A 12,118-nucleotide genomic window follows, 5' to 3' on the forward strand; every position below is an offset into this window, starting at 1 on the left:
ATTACTCAGGTTTTATTGGAAAATCCAGTAAAGCATCTGCATCACAAGTTATGTTGCCAATAAATAAACGACATATTACTATTGTAATTCATTCGATTATTGATTTCGACTCATTTAACTGGTTTCCAACATATAACATTATCAAATCTACTATCTAAAATGATTCATTATTATAACAATTTAATTATTGGAATTAGGAACATCAATTAACGGAATTAGGGAAATGACAATTTTGTCGGTTGGAATTAGGACCAAAAGGTGCAAAATATTTTCCATTTTTGTTTCACCTATAATGGTTTGCTTCCATTCGAATGTTCATCAGTAGTGAAACAAATACCAAGCAAGTTGCACATTTAAGAACATTAACGGGTGTTAAATAAAAAATGAGAATTTTTTCAATACCTTTAAGTAACTTAAATAAAGAGCGTAAAATTTTCATTCTCCAAGAAAATTGCTCTTTGGGCTCCCTAGAAACAGTAGGCGTGTTTGGTTTTGCTAGTTTGAATTTAGTCAACGCAAAGATGGCGTCGAAACAGCACGTGCTCCGCGAACGCATTGTACAATTCTACGAAACGCATTTCCAGCAAGGAAAAAAGTTCACGGTGCCACTTTTTAAGGAAGAAAATGTACCTGTCAGTACGGTATATCGTATCCTGAGTTCCCTGAACGTAGAGCGGAAGGTCGGAAGTGATCATCCGGTGACGATAATGACGAAGCAGAGGTAGACGTCGTTAAAAAAGCTGTTTGACAACAAAGACGCAACCAGCCTGCGTGACGCCGGTCGGAAATATATATGGCTGCTCCCATGTATTGATCCATCGGATCCTCAAGATGGAAGGAATCGTCTGCAGGAAGAAGACGAGGTCGCCGGAGTACACGGAGGAGCAGATTGAGACGGTTAAATCACAGTGTCGGTGGATGACCAAAAAATACCGCGGGACGTCTTTCGTTCTGGACGACGAAAGCTATTTTCCGCTGTCCAAAACGCATATTCCAGGAAATGATAATTACTACTCCAGCGACAAGTCATCCACACCGCCTGAAGTGAAATACAAGTTCAAGCACAAGTTTGAAAAAAAGGTTATGTTGTACATCGCCATTTCGACCCGGGCATTTCAAAGCCTTGGTTTAAGCCGAGCGGTCTGGCAATCAACCAACAAATCTATCGAGAAGAGTGCCTCGATAAAATCCTGCTGCCGTTCCTGAACGAGCATCACGCGGATGGGAAGTACGTCTTCTGGCCGGACAAGGCGTCTTCCCATTACGCCAAGAAGACGCTGGCGTATCTTGAGGAGAAAAAGATACCGTTCGTGCCGAAAGATCGTAACCCAATAAACTTGCCCCAGTGCCGTCCAATAGAGGATTTCTTTGGCTCACTCAGTGCCCTAGTGTATAAAAACAATTGGAGGGCCAAGGACACGAAGCAACCGACTACAAGAATCCGGAAAATGGACGTAAGTGCCGTACAACGTTCTTGTGAGAGCATCGCGACAAAGTTGCGTCGAACAGCAGACCACGGCCCTTACTCAAACATTCACTGACATTTTTTTGAAGAAAATACATTATGTTATTAATAAAAAAAACTGAAATCGATGAAAAAAAATTTTTTTTATATGTGATTGAAAAAATTCTCATTTTTTATTTAACACCCGTTATATACGCGTTAGCAGTAATTTTTAGAGTACACAAATGTTAAATATTGCCTTAGCTGAGCGGTATATGGGTACTTCACGGTAGTTTAAATCCAAATAGACTTGTGCTACAACATTTATTGATAGGCGATAGCTCCTTATCCTATTGAGCCTAATCAAATAAAGGAAATAAACAAAAAAAAATTAAAATTAGATCAATATTCCAAAAATATATAATGGAGATGAGTGTGGATATATTTTTTGCACGATACGTTCAATCGGTTGCGAAAAGTGTAAAGTAAGCTAATGTCAGAATAATGAATCCAATCAGAATAACGACTTCGTCATTTTGAATTTTATAGCTTATCTTAAACTAACACATTTGTGATCCAACAATGTTTGCAAATTCACACTGTCTGAATGTGTTCCTTCCATGATCAGCTAATAGTACCCCAATCGCCTCTATCAACGTGTTACAGTCAGCTGATGCCGTATCAGCCATAACATGCACCAATACTATGCTTCGAATATGCAGCTTATCAGCGCAATTCGACTGACAATTAACGTGCTATAGCTGCACAACACGCGATACTTCCTTTCTCATGGTGGCGCAAGTCCTCCCCTAAACCATATAGGTTCACCTGTAACATGCGTGGTCAATTCGTGAGCAACGTATGTTTGTTTCGCCGAGAATTGGCAGAACTAGTTTGTGTGTGGTTGTTGTAGTATTGTTAGGATGCATCTCGCCTGTGTGAGAACTAGATGTGACGACTTCCATTTTCTTTGTGGCTTAGTAATCGCTATGGACTTGACCGCATTTATTGATTCGAGAATGAGCCTCTCCGAACATCCTTTTTTTTTTGCCAACCTGAGCATTGAGATTACCGATGACGATATCATTCACCTGAATTCACGTGCGAGCTGCGTGAAGGTGTGTATTCTACGATGATAATGAAGTTGTTACCTTTCCCTAAATACATGAAATACAAAAACATTGTACATTCCCATGGTCATGCTACCAGAGAATGTGAAAGAATTTTTGTTAAAACTCCTATCCAATTATGAAACGTATTTTCAAAAAAGTATGAATGATTGTGTGATCGAGCTATTCTATCAAGTCACAATTATATTCAAAACTATAAGAAAATAGAAAAAAATAGTGTTTGTACCAAATTTAAACCCAACTTGATCTGTCAAAAAGTGTGAATATTTCACCCCAGACAAACACTGCACGACCACCTTAAGCAACAGTGAGATATTCAGTTGTTCAAAAAGTGAAATACCATCTTCAGTGGTTGTAAATGCTCGATATCTGTTTAGGCAGTGATACTCTGAAGAAAACAGTCATTCAACAGTAATACAAACGTTTTAGAAGTGGCGGTTATCATGATCGCTATATTCGGCATAACACAAACATGACCTAACCACATCGAAGTTCAGATCAAAAACAACCCAGCGAACGATTTTTCATATTCTGTCACATGATAGGAAAATTTGTTCACAATATTGAGTATTCACATCTTATCCATCACATCTGTGAATACGTCGAAGACCACAAATGCAGGTCTTCGACTTCGAAATCCAATAGGAACATGGGTCAGGGATCACGATGGTACTTTCATCTTCTTAAAAAAACAGGAAGTGGGTTATATCTATGGTATAACCGCAAGGGTGACGTAGGACTATCGTTGACTTAGAGATCATTTGTTTGAAGTTGAATCTGAATTCATTCTGAATGAATGAATATTTGGGGAACTTCGAAAACGTGAGCGTTACGTTAGAGGTACAAGGTTTTATGCATCCAATATTGGATACGTAAATATCCTACTGATGGGGAAGAATAATCTTCAGAAGCTATTCTGTTAATTGCGATTGATTGAAAATCACAAAACCAAATGTATTTGGTCACAGTGTTACATGGATAGAAAACATTAAAATAAACTCTTTCACATGAATGTAATTTCAAATTCCCAGAGGAACTGGCAGATTATTTTCAGTAACGATTAGATATTTCCACGTTTTCCTCGATACTGGAAGCCCACCAGTGGTTAATACTAACTCGATAACTCTCTGTTAATAGCACTTGATTGAAACAAATTTGGTCACAGTGTTACATGGATAGAAAACATTCAAATGAACTCTTTCACATGAATGTATTTTTAAATTCCCAGAGGAACTGGCAGATTATTTTCCGGATCTTTCTCGATGCTGAATGGCATCCAAACGGAAAAAATTCCGTGCGTGTATGTGTGTGTGTAGCGGCTGCTTCGATGGTCACCTTCTCTTCTCCTGAAGGATCGGCTTCTCTTTGCTCCCTCACAGGTTCAAACAAACTGCCTGCGTTTCAGGGCAGATCTCGATCCTTCGCCGTCCAGCACCCTCAGCAACGATGTTGTTTTGTCGATGTCCTCACGAAAAATGAATGCGTCTCACCACCAGAATATCGCTTAAGTATGCTTTTTGTGCGTGATTGAATCGAGAAAAGGTGTGGTTTACGATGGCAATTTGGAAGGCAAACTAGAGGGGAATGAACTCTCTGAGCTCGGAACTTTCGGCGACTGAGCAATAATCGATTGCGGGCGCATACAATATTGGATACGGAAATATCCTACTGATTGGGAAGAATAATCTTCAGAAGCTATCCTGTTAATTGCGATTGATTGAAAAATCACAAAACCAAATGTATTTGGTCACAGTGTTACATGGATAGAAAACATTAAAATAAACTCTTTCACATGAATGTAATTTCAAATTCCCAGAGGAACTGGCAGATTATTTTCAGTAACGATTAGATATTTCCACATTTTCCTCGATACTGGAAGCCCACCAGTGGTTAATGCTAACTCGATAACCATCTGTTAATAGCACTTGATTGAAACATATTTGGTCACAGTGTTACATGGATAGAAAACATTCAAATAAACTCTTTCACATGAATATTTTTTTAAATTCCCAGAGGAATTGGCAGATTATTTTCAGTAACGATTAGATATTTCCACATTTTCCTCGATACTGGAAGTATGTGTGTGTGTAGCGGCTGCTTCGAGATCTTCCCGGGGAACCGTTTGTGGCATCACTCTCCTCCTGATGGATTCCCTTCTGGCCTAAGGTGCACAAACATGCTCTTGGTGACACCCTTCATTCGCGCTTTCATAATAAACGAAGAGCTTCACCACAACAGCGACAACATGCTCCAATCGCTGTTCAATTAGAACTGAGTGGATTTCCGAGCGGCGCTCGCTTATATACCGATTGGTGATATCAATAGCCTGTTTTGAAAGCAATTTTAAGACTATTGAAACAAGTTTTTGGATCAAAAAGTAACAAGTATAGAACGCGTAGACATTTTATCTTTCGAATGAAGTGTTTATCATACCATTTCGTTCAGTTGTTTAGGAGCTATTAACGCTCAAAATCTCGGTCTCCGGCGTAACGCTTTCGTTTTCGAAACTTTGGTTTTACACTCCGGTATAGAAATGAAAGACGTAGTCCTACGTCAAAACAGCTCAAAAGCCAAATGTCTGATTGATACATGTATGATATTCGACAAAGTTGTTGAAAAGTTAATGGACTTTCGTGGAAAAATAAGAAACTATGTTACACTGTTAAAAACATACTTAAAATTGAATTTGAGTTTCAAAACTCTTTGTTCACAAAACACCGACATATTTTTATTGAAATACTTACTTGATTTCTTATTGTTTGAGGTGCTTACCTGGTGGTGCCGTGTCGAATTCACAAGAATATAGGAATTATTTCATAGGAAAAAATCATGAAATTTAAAATCCTTGCACTATTGCAATTTTTGAGAAAATTAGTACAAAAAATTTAGAAGCCATTTTGTATGAAGAATAAAAACAAGAACTAAATCAATAAATGTAACGACTAGTTATTCTCCGTATATAACATAGGAGAGGGTGAACCGGCGTCGACCCTCCGAATTGTGAAGGCCATAAGTTGCCTAAAATATTAATTTTTTTTTTGTATTTTTCGAAATGTCGAAGAAAAAATATTTCTGATCTGGTCTCTGTATTTCTCTTTATTACCCTTATGAACCATACTAACTGGTAGAAAACACAGTTAAGGAGGTTTCGCGTTCCGTCTGTTACGGATGGATCACGAAATAACTCGTATTTTCTACACTTGATGGTTAAATCCTTGGTCTGCTAAGAATCTAACAAGGCCTACCGATGGCTCACCTTCGTCTCATCCACACCGAAGGAAACGATCTCATTCGTGTAATCCGAACAAATGAAGCGTACAAGTTTGCAGCAAAACGTGCGGTCCCAGGCGTATGTCTTATGGCGGGTCTACATTAGGGAGATCTATAGCTATAGATGGATTTATTCACGTGAAAATAGGTCTAAACGGGTGAGAATAAATACGATATACTTATTCGAGGTATATATAACTTGAATAAATTCAGCATATGTAAACGCTTGTGAATTTCTCACTGGTGAGAAATCACTAAAGTTGGATGCAGTTCTACTTCAGGTGAATAAATTCACCGAAAATATGAATATATTCATTATAGAAGTTAACGTTCGTGTAAACGGTTGATGCGATTTCTATAAATCTCATCTTATTTCTTCACATGAATATATTACTAGTCTAAACCCACCCTTACAGATTTCTTTGCGGCTCTTAATTTGTTAATATATAATATAATGCTGAAGGCACCACAAAATCAATCACCCCGATTCTGCATTCCGTCGGATTTGCGTTTCGTTCGAGTTATAATTTTGCATTCCCAATTTGAACGTTTTGTCCATTTAATGTTCGAAGAGAAGCAAATCGAACGAAATACAAGAATAACTCGAACGGAATGCAGAATGGATTTCTATCAAGTTGATCGAAATACAGAATAGAGTTGAATATCCCTCGTACTTTTAGGTCGTTACCATTTAGAGGGTTGATTCTAGAGATGGGCAAACCGTTCACGAACGGTACGAAAGAACTAGTTCGCCGAAAAGAGTGAACGAGCGGTCGTTCTTTTTCAAAGAACGATAGTTCTCCCCACGAACTGATTGCGAGCGAACGGTTTGTGAACGAACTGATTCCGTAAGAACGGTTTGCGAGTGAACTGTTTGGGAGTGAACTGTTGGAGAGTGAACTGTTTGTGAACGAACTGTTTGCGAGTGAACTGTATGGGAAAGAACTGATTGAGAGTGAACTGTTTGGGAACGAACTGTTTGAGAACGAATTGTTTGCGGACAAATTGTTTGCGAACGAACGAGTGCAGCTGAACTGATTTGCGCTGGGCGGAATGGATAAATATAACGAGAACGCTTGTAAGGAAAATAAAACGATTTGTCATTTATGAGCAAAATGCGTGTAACGCAGGGTTTATTTTGTTAATGTATTCTCAATTTTGGGTTAAAAATTAAATTAGATTCTCGTAGTTTTAAAAGCAAAACTTCATATACATATCATATACTTTCTATTTATCAGAAAAAATCTGGGGGAAGCTGGGGCGATTCATGGATTAAGTAAAATACAATTTTATAGTGAGGGTATGTTGAGAAAAAAGTTTTTTCGTTGCTTTCAATTCATTGTTTGGCCAATTGCGTGAACCTGTGTGTTGTCCAAAAAGAGAATATGAAAAATTGCACATATTTTGTGAGCATCAAATTATTACATAAACTTTTGTCGACCGATAAACATATTTTCACATACAGTTTGCAACTTTTAATGAAGCAGCTTATCTTTCCCCACTAAATTTCAAAAATATAAATCCCATACATACACTATCCAATCCAACGATATCAATATTGATGCTGCTGTCTATTGATGTTGGGTTCCAGCTAACATTCTATGTTGTTCTTAATATCGCTGAACGAAAGAGCGAAAGAACGGTTCAAAAGAACTGATTCACTTAGATGAACGGTTAGTGAGTGAACCGTTCATCAAAGTGAACTGTTTTGCCCATCTCTAGTTGATTCAGAAGCACCCTTCCCAAAAAAATCCAACTCTGTTACTGCAGTCTAATGTGAGCCTGAATCGCTTAAACTCATGAGATGAAAAAACAACGGGACGTAACAGTAACCGCAAACTCGTATAGTAACTCGCACTGTGTAACCATGTTCAAGGGCTCAATGTCAGATACTCTCTGAGAATAATTTATGCGTTCTGCAGATCCCAGTCCATCTGCAGATTTTCTTTCTTGTCGCCACTTGTATGTGTGAGTAAGATTGTTTCATATTGTTTCTACTGTTTTTTGGGGTCTTAGTAATCATTCAAGAGCGAAAACAGATTACATTCAGTACACATTTTTTCATAACTTGTTTTTCTTTGATTCTATACTGCCGGTCACGATCAAAACAATACACACCAGAGAGCCGATACGGGTCTCTCAAGAGATGACGCAATGAAATCCCATGTTTTGTGTATTTACTTTCCCAATCATCTCGCGAGAGCGTGCAATTTCTACGCGCGCATTTGTATGAAATTCAAACATCCCATTGGATATCAGGTTGGTGGTCCGACATCGAACCACCCATATGGCCGTGTACCACTACCAACACACTTTCTTTTGAGAGTTAGTTTCTACGGATGAGTTCACTGAGAGTTTTTCAGACTGGTTCACTCAAATCTGTTATTGTCTGCTATAAATCCGCCGGCTTCAGCTCTTTCTCTATTTCTGAATGGCCCTTAAATTATCCTTACGTCGCGCCATTGAGCTCCAAATTGTGCGTCAGAAACACGTAGAACACCATAAACTTCTCAGTGCTATCGTTGGCAAGAGAGTGATGATTTAATGTATTTGAAGGAAAGAAACATCTGATATCGGTTTAACATACATTTATCATCATGAAATACTTTGTAACGGAGCTGGAGCTCACATCGTATGATCGTTATATACTGAGAGCTCTCTTTCTCACGTTTGCTCTCCTTTGTGAGAGTGTGCTAAAATGTAGCCCCGTCAATATTACGGTATATGTTGGCATTTCCCCGCTTTTCCGAAGCACTCTCTGTTTATAAATGGATAAATGGTCCAAATTTCTAACTGTTCAAATATTTTACTTTTGTTATCCTGAGACATATTTGATTGAGTCTTCACCATCAGGATTTTTCGATTATAGATAAACTTTGCATTTACTTGAAATACTTCAAATGTTCGGTTGAATACTATACACGGTGTTAAGCGGCCCTTACAGGATCATCCGTATTGACATTACCAGTAATGACATTCATTCAAGATTCACTTCAATCCATATTATCATTATTGCTCAACCCTACACAATTATTTTCATTGTCATTACTTACTACAGTATTGTTATTGTCTTTAGTTCAATAAGTATGCTTGAATTTTTATATATTACACCAAAATTACGCCAAAAATTGTGACAAAAAAAAAATTGATATAAGAGTAAATCTCGACGTTTCGTGCAATCATAAGACATCTGTCATCAAACAAAATTTTTTGAAAACCCCGTTTTCCTTTGCTCCTCCTTTGGTTAATTTTCGGTTCTCAAAAAAACTCAAATTTAAATGTCTGCGACACTAGTCCGATTGAGCTAGTATTTTGCATTGGGTATTTTATGATGTAAATCAACATTTCTCACGATGTTCAAAATGAAAAATCATGATGAAGATTTTCGTTGGCACCCTAAGTCATACTTTTTGCCTAGTGTTCCGAAAAAAATTAGTCCCAGAGTGTATATTTTTGACAAAAAATTGTAAGGGGTTGTATCTAGCACACGACCGCATATTTTCGACGTAAAACTACGCAATTATATTATGCAATCCACTTGTTTACCACTTCGAATATTATTTTAGAATGCATCCAAATTTTTGTAATAGATTATTTTCTTGGTTACAAATAAATTTACCTCCTTTTACGTTTGATATGATGCCTAGGACTACCAAAATATGCGAACGGAAGAATTGTCAAACGATCATTGCATTTTACATTTCCCTCTGAAATTATTGCACATCTCATGTTTACGTAGTTCTCGAATCGCTAAAGTTCATTCACCTCTAGTATACAATTTTCCCAGGCTTCTCAGTTTAAAAATACGTTTTAGAGAAACATATTCCGGTCTGCACAACGACAAGCGAGTACAAAAGTACTAAACACCAAAAAATACCCCCGACTTGCATGTATTTGCAAAGCGGATTCCCCCAGGCACATTAATTTTGAAGTCCGTGTTAGGGAAACACAGCTCAATGGGAAAAAATACCTCCGACTTGCATGTCGGATTCCCCCAGGCACATTAAATTTGAAGTCCGGGTTAGAGAAACACAGCTCAGTGGGAAAAAATACCCCCGACTTGCATGTATATTTGCAAAGCGGATTTCCACAGGTACATCGATTTTGAAGTCTGTGTTGGGGAAACCGTAAATCGGGCCAATCAAAACTTGGCAGTTAGGGTGCTTGACATTTTACAGTTATTCAATTGTTCATCTCATGAAAAATAACATTTTATTAATTGTGATGGACGCGTAGAAATATTTCTTATCAATTGATGTAAACATCTTTCCGATATGTTAAGAAATGTTCGAGTTATAAGCATTCGAAATACGGGTAGGGTTAGCACGCAAATCGGCAGAACCAATGTAAGAAAAAGAAAGAAGTTCTTCAAGTTTTCATGAATTTAAACCGTTTAGATATTAACGAATTGCTATGTGTAGCATATCAAACAATCTTAGAGAATTTCCGATTCGATAGGTACGCAAATCATGAGAATTCGTTCACAGTGAAAATAGTTATTAACGCTAACCTTATTTCATAAAAACGTGACCTGTTTTCTGATTTAGCACCCTTCCTGAAAGACGTAGTTCTACGTCAAAAAAATCGAGATGACAATAGATCAGGACGTTTCATGTAATATTAATACTTTTTTTTTCGAGAACACCATTGAGCGTGTGTTTCTGATATTGAAATGCTGTACAATATATTGTACGATATAAAAAAATAGATATTTATTGTGCAACGCCTCAAATATTGCCTGATCTATGGGTGACCTTGTGCAATATGGTGTGAGCTAATGTCAGAGTTCATGTTAACATTTACATCGTCTCGGGAGTAAAGTGAGTATTCTCCTAAAAAAACCCGAAGACTGTTTTTCCAGGACGTGTGTGTCGCGATGGTCACGCGTATTCTAGAACTTGGCACTCCAGAATACATTCAAGGCGTGTTATTCGGCATAGAAATGTCAACTAAGTATTAATAAATGACGTTAGTATTAATAAATAGACGCTAGTATGCATTCGTTGAGGCGGCAAAAGTTCCGCAGGGAACGTTAACGCCATTCAAGAAGAAGAGGAAGTGTGTCGCGATGGTCATCTAAAACGCCGAAAGGTAATTTATTTTCGAGTTTAGGTGACCTAAGGTGGCCTAGATGTCGTTTCGCAAAACGACACACAGAATTAAAGAGACACTCTGGATTTCCTTAAAAAGACTAACCTGATTCAGTACATTTGATACTGCAATCGAATTTGAACGTTTACACCCTGGTATTACGTAACAGGATAATTTGAAAGAGGCTACAAGTATTGCGAAATAAAGAGACGAAACACTGTCATACAGCTCAAAGTCTCTATAATTCAAAACAACAACAACCACAGAAAAAATAATGTGTTTTGTGCTGGTTTCAGGGATACTCTCGGGTCCCTTCGAATCGCGCTATCACAGCTTCGGAACAGTGGCGAAAACGTACAACGAACTAAATCCTGAGGCGAAACTGATCAGCCTGAAGATGAACGCGGCAAAAACGAAGCACAAAGGAAGAGGATACAGAGACGAAAACCTACACCTCGTTTTTTCTGTTATTGTAGACGTCAACGAACTGATGATGGCGAACGAGAAGTAATAACGAGATCGCAGATAACCACAGACAACGATACCTGTAAAGAGATCCAGAAACGCATCTTGGCAGAAAAACGTGCTTTCTTTGGACTCTGTAGAATCCTGCGATTAAATCGATTGAGTCAACATACGAAGCCAATCCTGTACAAGGCGCTGATGCCCTCTACAGGTATGAAACGAGGACAATGCTGGAAAGTGCTGCGGACAATCCTCGACGGGCTTCAGGAAACAGACGGAATATGTTGCAGGCGCTGAAATATTCAGTTATAATATTTTCACGAAGAGCGTTCTATGATTTCAATGAGCAGGCGGGACATGTAATCAAGGTACCATATATTAGCCCCGCAATAACCCACATAGCACCCGACGAACAAGAGGACACGGAATGAGATGGCTTGATCAGATTGAGGAAAATTTGCGAATACTACGCAGCCTGAGTGATTGGTGGAATATAGTCCACGACCGAGTAGAATAAATGGATACAACACGAGCTACTAGAGTAAGTAAGTCTGCTGAAAGTAAGGAAGTGAAGTAAGGTTGGAACTACCGTTGAAAACTACTTGTTACAATCGATGCAAAGCGCTCTCACTGACATATTTTTAAATCAAGAACAGGATATCAAAAATGGGCTTCATTTATTCCTGGCCTCAAAGGACTAGCAGTTTTTTGAACAGGG

The sequence above is a fragment of the Toxorhynchites rutilus genome, chromosome 3 (assembly GCF_029784135.1).
Source record: "Toxorhynchites rutilus septentrionalis strain SRP chromosome 3, ASM2978413v1, whole genome shotgun sequence".
NCBI classification, from domain to species: Eukaryota; Metazoa; Arthropoda; class Insecta; order Diptera; family Culicidae; genus Toxorhynchites; species Toxorhynchites rutilus.